Source organism: Primulina eburnea, chromosome 7, assembly GCF_022965805.1.
Source record: "Primulina eburnea isolate SZY01 chromosome 7, ASM2296580v1, whole genome shotgun sequence".
Classification (NCBI taxonomy): Eukaryota; Viridiplantae; Streptophyta; class Magnoliopsida; order Lamiales; family Gesneriaceae; genus Primulina; species Primulina eburnea.
This window is the reverse complement of record NC_133107.1, coordinates 5,354,446-5,364,468: the sequence shown is the minus strand read 5'-3', so window position 1 is coordinate 5,364,468 and position 10,023 is coordinate 5,354,446.

Below are 10,023 nucleotides of genomic sequence, written 5' to 3'. Positions count from 1 at the left end.
ATAGTTGTCTCGCCTGCCTCATTTTCTCCAAAATTTGAGAACTACAACTGCTATTCATCGATGGTTGGCAGCGATTGAAGGTGAAAGTTGGAATCGTACGAGGGAAAATTCGAACGAAATCATCGATTTCCATGGTATTATAAGTGCATATTTAAGTATGGAATGATTTAATATTATGTTGCATTTGAATTTGAATGTAGATCCTCAACTCGAAAGAATCTGAATAATATATTTTAAATATGAAATCCATTTTTATTTAATACATCAGAGCAAATTAAAGAATTTAAAATTTGGATATCTAACAAAACTTGTCCCAGCGGGATCATATTTGGAGGGTATACGTTTTAACAAGTTATGAACGCATGTCAATTGGACGAGATTCAGTCGGTCATTTATTATATGATGCATATAATTAAATAAAATAATATTAAATTTTCTGATTTTTTTTCTCACCATACTGGTTATAAATATTTAATTCATATAGTTCAATTTACTGTGTATTCGTAAGTTTAATATAAATTATAATTTAATTAACGATACATTTTTGATAAAATGTAACTATATCGTTGTGGTTTTTTTCTGAAAAATGTTTTGAATAATAAAATATTAGTAATATATTAATATATATATATAATATATACAAATATATCTCATCAAAATTATTTTTAATAAATAGCTTAACTAAAAGGCTTTATATATATATATATATATAGGAGTTCAAAAAATTCTCTAAAAGCATACATCAAGGTATTCTTCACCATGTAAAATCTAAGGTATGGAAAAAAGGTTTTTTCAAAATGATGGTAATTTTTTTGAAGAACAAGATATTGATTTTTAATAGACAATTCTAATTCAAAATAATGCAAGTCAAATTTTATTTAATTTTATTTTAATCAATACTCTGTATATTTTATTCAAAATAAAAATTATTTTCCATGAGTTGTCGTTTTTGATATATTTTATAGGAAAACTTATATTTTTAGTATATTAACCTGCACTTTTTTTCAAATTTATTGTTGTTACAGATCAATTTGCAGTCTTATTGTAGTAATTATATATTTATTTTCAATTTTAACCTTTTTTCCCCAAAATTGAAATGGATCGTCAAAAATTACGCAGCTAGCGATCAGATATATCGAGTTGGAAAATGAATCTGAAGGGATTTTCATGGAAAAATAGTATATGTGTCTTTTTTATATATAAAAAAATTCTAACTAAATAAAAAAAAAAACTCCAAAACTTTAGAATTAAATTTGAGGATTTTGGGCAAAAAAAAAATCGAAATAGAAAAATAAATTCAAGATTCTGCAGTAATAGTGGATTTGGATACAAAATTTGTAGCTTAAAAACTATTTAAACAAATCCAAAATTTTAAAATGATATCTATTTATTATTAACTATCATTTCAATTTCAAAATTGATAAATTTTCTTTTAAAATTAAAAAACCATTTATTTCTATTTTTTTATGAATTACATGCATCACATGTGTCAAACTACAAAAAAACGGAAGGTTTAGTGACGATTTTTACAGAAACCGTCGCAGATGTTGCGACAGTTATAAAACCGTCGCCATATAGCGGCGGTTTGTTACAAAACCGTCGCGAAATAAAAAAAACGACGGTTTAATAAATATTGTCACTTTTTTAGCCACTGTTTAATAAAAAACCGTCGTTTTTTTAACCACGGTTTACAATAAACCGTCGCTTTTTTAGCCGCTTGAATAAACCGTCGTAATATATTGCGACGGTTTTAATAAACCGTCGTAATATATTGCGACCCTTTTAATAGACCGTCGCTACTATAAACAGGCGACGGTATAAACAAAACCGTCGTTTCTAAAGCCACGGTTTAAAAACAACCGTCGCTTTTTTAGCCACGGTTTTTTGAAAAACCGTCGCTTTTTTAGCCACGGTTTATTAAACCGTCGTAATATATTGAGATCGAAAACCGTCGCCGATCTAAATCGGCGACGGTTTATGGAAAAGCTGTCGCTACTGGCGATGGTTTTACCTTAGACCGTCGCTATGATTTTATTTATACTGAAGTTCTCGAACAATTTTCTTGAGCGATTTTCACCTATCTCTGGTAGTAACAAAACTCTCTAAATTTTTCGAAGTTTCGTTTTTTTTTTATTTTGTACTAACTATTTCGTATTTATTTTGTAGATTTGCTACGCAGGCGATTTTCCAGCGTCACGTGGAAGCAGCTATATCTTCGCACAACATCAGGTTTTAAAGTTTTTTTTTTGTACCGAAAATTTAATACATGATTTAATTTTTACGTATTAGTTTATTTGTGTAAATTTAATACATTAATTTTTGCTTAAATTTATTATCGTCGCGGTGCATCAGGTGGACTTTTGTTACATACCGTCGCTATATTAAGCGGCGGTTTTCTATATAGCGACGGTTTTACATATACCGTCGCTATAAATAGCGACGGTTTTTGTACAACCGACGCTCTTTATAGCGACGGTGTTGTGATAACGGTCGCTATATTAAGCGACGGTAATGTAAAAACCGTCGCTTTATATAGCGACCGTGTTCAAATAACCGTCGCTTTTTTTAGCGACGGTGTTGTATAACCGTCGCTAAATAGCGACGGTCTTCTTTAAATAAACCGTCGCTATTAAGCGACGTGTGTTCAAAAATCGTCGCTTTGAGAAGGCGACGCGCACTTCTGTGTCGGACTTTCAAACCGTCGTTAAAACTGTCGTTTTACCCAAACCGTCGCTAATTTTTTTTTTTTTTTTTTTTTTTTTTGTAGTGTCATACATAACACATTAATAATATAATCAATACATGTGATAATTGTTTAATTAGTTTACAAAATATCATCGATCAATTTTAACTCCCACGCCAGTGTGGTTTGAAACCGACATTTAAATACGGAAATTAAAACGATTAATTTATCATAAATATTTTGTTTATGGAATAAGCAATAATTAATAAGTAGGGACAAATAATTGATTGGAGTGTGCTTCACATAAATTCCTTAAATGGCTACATTTCTTTTATTAATTAATTTATAATTAATAATTAATGTTCTGTTAATTTCCCATAAAACTTAATCAGTGCCCTAATCAACATGCAATATATCTAACATTTGCTGCATCAATCCTAGCCTAAAACAAAAGTAGCAAAATTGGCTCTTACAAGATTAAACTAATTATCTACTTTTGACTAAAAAACACACATTATGTAAATACAAAAACTTGTGTGAGACAGTCACATGAGTCGTATTTTGTGAGACATATATCTTATTTGGATCGTCCATGGAAAAATATTATTTTTTGTTGTGAATATCAGTAGGGTTTACCCATCTCAAAGATAAAGATTCGTGAGATCGTCTCACAAAAGACATACTCTTATATAAATATAGGTCGGAATGGGAATCAAGTCTTAATCAATTGTAATATATCATTGTGAAACAAGCAAACAATTCACGAGGACAAAAGACTAGATGACAAAATTCAATTAATTTATGGCTCGAATCATATTAAATATTCATCTTTATTATTGTTATTGGATGATTAAGAAGACTAGATGACTCTTTGTTTGTGAAAAAATTGATTGATCGTCTCATTCATTTATTTGAAGAAGGGTCTGATTTAAATTTAGATGAAGATGTTATATGTTATGGTACAAGAATAAACCCGTGGAATAGTATTAGTTATTTGTGAGACGATCACGAGTTAATTTTGTGAGACACATATCTTATTTGGTAATCATTAAAAATAATACTTTTATGTTAAAATTATTACTTGTTATTATAAATATGAGCATAGTTGACTCGTCTCATGGATAAAGATTCGTGAGATAGTTTCACAAATCACAAGATATAAAATAAAAGAATAAACCCACAATAATCATAAAGACAAAAAATAAGAACATGTCTCTTGTAAGACGATCTCACGAATCTTTATCTGTGAGATTGGTCAACCCTACTCATATTCACAATAAAAAGTAATACTCTTAGCATAAAAAGTGATACTTTTTCATTGATGATCCAAATAGAGATATGTCTCACAAGATACGACATGTAAAACCGTCTCACACAAATTTTTGCCAAAAATAAACGTAAACGTTTAATTAATTAGATTATTCATGATATATGATATAGAGATGATAAATATGTATACGTGAATAACATAATGATTTGTAACTATGATATTTTATAGAACTCGAGATAAACGTTTGATGAAACAAAAACATGTCATCAAATTAGAAATGTGAAGTTTTAGGGCCGTTTCTCAATATTTTTCAAAGAAAGGGTTCAATTGGAAAAAAAATAGAAAGCAAGTTTGTGGAGCACGAAAACGAATGATTTTGGGCTGAACAAGTTGGGCCCAGCAAGTCAACGTGCCGTTCCACCGCCGAGAAAAATTTAAAGCTACGATTTTAAATATGATTATTATGATAGCTAATCAATTTAAGAGCGTGATTATTTGATATTTTGTGCTACTTTAGCTTGCCCAATTAGGCTAGGCTAGGCTAGGCTTGGCTACGGGGCAGACCAGAAGTTTCTCGCTAATTTCAAATTAAATAAATAAACTGATTTCATGATTATTTTTTTATTTTTCTAGGTTTTTCTTTTAATTTTAAAATATTTTCGATTATTTGATTTCTTGTACAAAACTTTATGAAAATATATTAAAAAAATTATTTTTTTTAAAATAGCCAATAAGTCGAATTAGAAATTGAACAACTGAGCCGATTACTTGTAACTTATCTAATATCAATATCTTAAAATTCGATGAGCAAGTCTCTCGTGAGACAGTCTCACGAATCTTTATCTATGAGATGGGTCGACCCTACCGATATTCACAATAAAAAGTAATATTTTTTCATGGATTCTCAAAAAATATGATCCATGAGACCGTATCACATAAATTTTTGTCAAATGCGAGTTTCAATAATAATAAACTCTATGTCGAAATAAAGAAAAGAAAAGAAATAAAAGGACTCACAAGAGATTGCAGAATAGTCAAATCGCATTTCTTTCATTAAACTTTAAATATCAAACCAAAATTTCAATGTGTCACGAGATTTCCATGATTCAAATAATGAAATGACATGTTATATAGGAAATGACTATATATTCTAAAAATTCATGCTTTATATTTAAAAAAAATAAAAATAAATATGGCCTTAGTTTAACATAATAAATTATGCATATATCAAATATAAACAATTCATGCAGCATGAGAAAAGAAGATTTAATGTACATAATTATTACACATAAGACTATAGCATATCAAATCATGTTTGGTGATTGCACATCATAGTACAAATTAATTATTCTAAAAAAAATTAAATAATAGATTTCGATCTAAAATGTGCTTTAATGATTATGAAATATTTTTCTCAAGTCATAAAAAATGAGTAAAATTAAAAATATGTTTTTATTTTATTTCCATTTATGTAGATTGCAAATTATTCATACTTACTGAAATTAAGGACTATGTTCAAATCCAATTATTAATAAACTTTTGAGTAGGGATGACAATGGGTAGGGTATGGGTCGGATTTGATACATCCATCCACATACCCATTTATTAAATTCATCCTCATACCCATCTCCATACCCATCGGGTATTGAATTTCATCCACATCCCCATACCCATCGGATTATCGGATACTCATACCCTACCCAAATACCCCGTTATCATATACAATTGAATTTTTTCAAATTTAAATTGTTTCAATGAAGTTATGAATATTTAAAAAAATTATTTAAATGAACAATAAGAAAAATTATTGTTGATAAAAATTTGCAAAGTAAACTTTATAAAAAAAATAACAAAATATTAAAAATAGTTTATATTAGTTGAACAAAAGTACGCAATTTAAAAAAAATAAATTATTTTTCAATTTTTAAAGTCAAACATGGAATAAACTTACCAATGAAGAAGATGAGAAATTGAATGAAAAATAAAAGAGCGGTAAAACCTTGAAACGTAAACGTGAAAGTGAAAGGGAAGAGAAAAGAAAAAGTATCGATTTACTTGGATTTGAGAAAATGAATATTTAATATAAATAAATCTAATTAATTACTATATACATATATATATATATATATACATATATATATATATATTAATTTAAACGGGTATTCGGGTAGGACGTGGGTCGGATTATATCAAACCCGCCTCCATACCCAAACACGAAATCCCCATACCCGATTACCCAATTATTTAATCGGGTCTAAAAATCACTCCATACCCTCTTTTATTCGGGTCGGGTATCGGATCCTACAATAAGTTCGGAGGAAATTACCATCCCTACTTTTGAGTTTAACAAATTTTAAATTTTGTTATTTCATTTGTTTTTATATTTTTGTAAATAAATACTGGATTAATTAGGATTAACAACTCTATCATATGTTAATCACCCAAAATAAACACAACATAAATATGTATGTTTTGCATGTATTGATTGGGATACCACATGCTCTATCGAATGTAGATTGCTAAATTGGCCATGAAATATAATCCAACAAAATATTATATACATAATCATGTTTATATTTACGATTAAAATTAATAGTTTTGCTTTAAAAAATAATATTATTTTTGATTGACCCAAATAAAATATTCTTGTAACAAAATGATCTGTGAGACCGTCTCACAAATATTTTTAAGATATATACAATGGCGGAGCCACATTATATGATATTAGGGCTTTAGCCCGGGTGGCCCAAATTTTTTTTAAAAAAATATGTGTGAATTTTGGATTGATTTGATATTAACCTGGATAGATCAATTTAAAATATTAAAAAATTATAAAATTTAAAATTCTAACCCGAGTAAAATCATATTCATGAGTCCGCCACACGATATATATATATATATATATATATATATATATATATATATATGTGTGTGTGTGTGTGTGTGTGTGTGTGTGTGTGTGTGTGTGTTTGGCAAGTTTGGTCGTTGTCCAGTCTTCAAATCGAATGGGAAAACTACTAGTTAACAGGACAGGACATTCATACATCCATTGTGTTGCTATTTTTTTTCAGTTTCTCGTCAAAAGAATTCAGGAAAAACTGTAATTTGGATGTTGTTGTTTGCGATTTTAGTTTTTTATATTATTAAATGACGGTCTTAATCATGCAACCATTAATTTTTATTTTACAATTTTAGTCATTTTTTTATGTGAGCGACCCACCAGCCGAAAAATAGTTAAAATTATATATATATATATATATATATAATATTAAAAATAAAATTATACAACAAAAAAATTATCAGGACTGAATTTATAATTTTTTCCTCAATGTAAGGAGCCGATGAAGTGAGGTTTTAACCATAATGGTGAAACTACATAGGATTTCACATATTTTGTCCTTATTATTATATAATAAAAGCATCCGAATACAATTTTTTACAGTTGCATGAAGTCCGCCTTTAACTAACCATTTATTTTCCTTTTCGTACAAATCAAAATAGAGGTGTGAGTCATAGCAAAGAAACAAACACGAACCTCTGTATTTGTAAAATAAAAAATACGGAGGGAGACAAGAAAAAACCAGATTGGGGTTGCTGTCTGGATTTTTATTTTAAACGAGGGGCCTGTGGTATTTTAACACCCAAAAAAAAAACTTACCAGCTGAAAGGATATTTTGAGAAATGATCTTTGATCAAATATTCATTTAAATGCGACTATTTTCACGTTTGTTCAGTTATTTTGTTGGGTGTAATAATTGTCCCTGTTTAGTAGAGTGATCGAACCGTTGTGCTTGAGCTGCTGTGCGGTTTAAAATATTTGACTCGTACCATTACCACCAGCTATAGCTTTTGGTAAAGCGGCAAGCGCTCGGTACTACATATTTATATTTGTTTTGTAAGGCTATATTATATAATAGCCAAGTTTGTGATTCAATGAGCGTGGATTTTCTCTAGATTCATCTAAACTCTTTATTTTCTTCTATTTTCCAACACAAACAATATTGTTTTGTTAAATATTTCAAACTGGAATAGAGTTCTGTTTGAGTTGATGCATTTGATATTATGTATTTCAAATCCATAACTTCCAAATTTATAGACTTATTTGGATTTTAAATTCATAGCAAAATATGTAATTTATGTCACTTGAAATTCATTCATTAAATTATTTAATATAAAATTCATCAATCCAAGAAGGTTGTGTTTGGAATCTTGGATTGATGGATTTGAAGACAATGATTTGAAATCTATAACAACAAACAATTTGTTTGTTTTGGTAAATTTATTTGACAGTGTAATTTAAATCTCAAACTAGTTATTTTTTGAGTCATTTTAGTGGATTCAAATATATCATAATACAGAGTCATTTCAAATACCTCAGTCAAATAACTTTCTCAAATCTAAATGTTTTAGGTCTTGCTTGGATTAATGATTTTGATTTAATAAATTTCAAATCACATGACCTGTTTGGAGTAATAAATCAAAGTGAAGTTCAAATGTACTTCATATTTAGTTATTCAATTTCAATATTATTTGTTTTAAGTTTAAATACACTTGAGTTTCACTTCAAATTCATTCATCAAACTATTTCTCAAATAAAATATCTACCTATAAATCAAATTCATCAATTATTCAAATACAACCTAAATTGAATGAAGTTGATTTGAAATTCACTTTAATTGTATTCATTCAAGCAAGTCGATTAATTTGAAATTTGTGAATTCAAACACATAAATAAATTCAATTCAATACATTATAATAACATTTTTCTAATATTTATTCAATCTCATGACATTTCAATTTCAAAAAATTATAAATTTTATTTTAAAATAAAAATTTATTCTATACTTCAATTTTTTTACAAAACACATGCATCGTGTGTGCTATGATCTACTAGTATATATAGAAATTGATTTTATGAGCACTTATTGTGAGCATCTAAACGAGCACCCATACGGTAACATCCTGCTATGGAATGTACAATTTCATCACATCCAATAAACGTAAAAATATTATTTTTGGCCACCGCCTTAATTAATCTTTATGTCAAAATTAAGTTTACGAAACAATGACTATATGGACAAAAATGTTATTATATTATAAAAAAATTATGATTATATAAAAATAGAAAATATCACAACAACAATGTTAAATTATATAAGAACGATAATAAATTTTTGTCAGGTCTCTTTATTTGTGTTAAATGTTGAGTTTTCTTTGATTATTATTATTTTTCTTCTAATTTTTATGCCCAATAAATTAATTTTGATGAAAAAGTAAAAATCTTTATTGTTGGATAACGAATATTTATTAACACGATAATAATTAAGGCGTGGTATATATTCTATTTAATCATTTGGAGCTCTTCATAGAAAGTTTTAGTAAAGTAAATTTATTTATATTAAATTAAATATTTGAGATTAACGAAAAAATATAATATTTATATTTGGAAGGAATAATCAGAATTGCTCACCTTATTAGTTTTTGGATCTAAATTAAATTGAATTAAATAATGAATTTATAGTTCCCTCCAACCGAATTCAATTTTACTAGCCATCAAACTTTTCACTTTCTCAAACCTAATTTATGAAAGTGGGTCATAACTCATAAATAACGGATTATTTCACCCTGCCCGTTCAGGCAGTGGCTGCACAGACAGTGAACGGCCCGGATTACTTCACATGAGTGATCCGGGCCCACCACCATGTATTAAAAAAAAAAAAAATTGGCTCGGATTTTTCCGAGCCGTTGGATCTACCCTGCGGGCAGTGCCCGCAGGGGTAGGGTCTACTTTACCATAAATAACAGCGTCTGGAAGTTATCAAATTTGAAATAGCTTTCTCGGCTTTTATTATTATTAGTGTACCGATGCATTCGTTGCGTGCTTGTATAATATTTTTGATAATTCATTTGATTTATATCTAAATGAGAATCAAAATATGATTATAAGAAATAATGAGGGACTACACTGTAATTTTGATATATAAATTAAAAAAAATAAAAATAAAAGAATAAAAAAATGATTTCAGTGAGAATTGAACCTATAACCTAAAGTTCAAGAGACAACAATTCC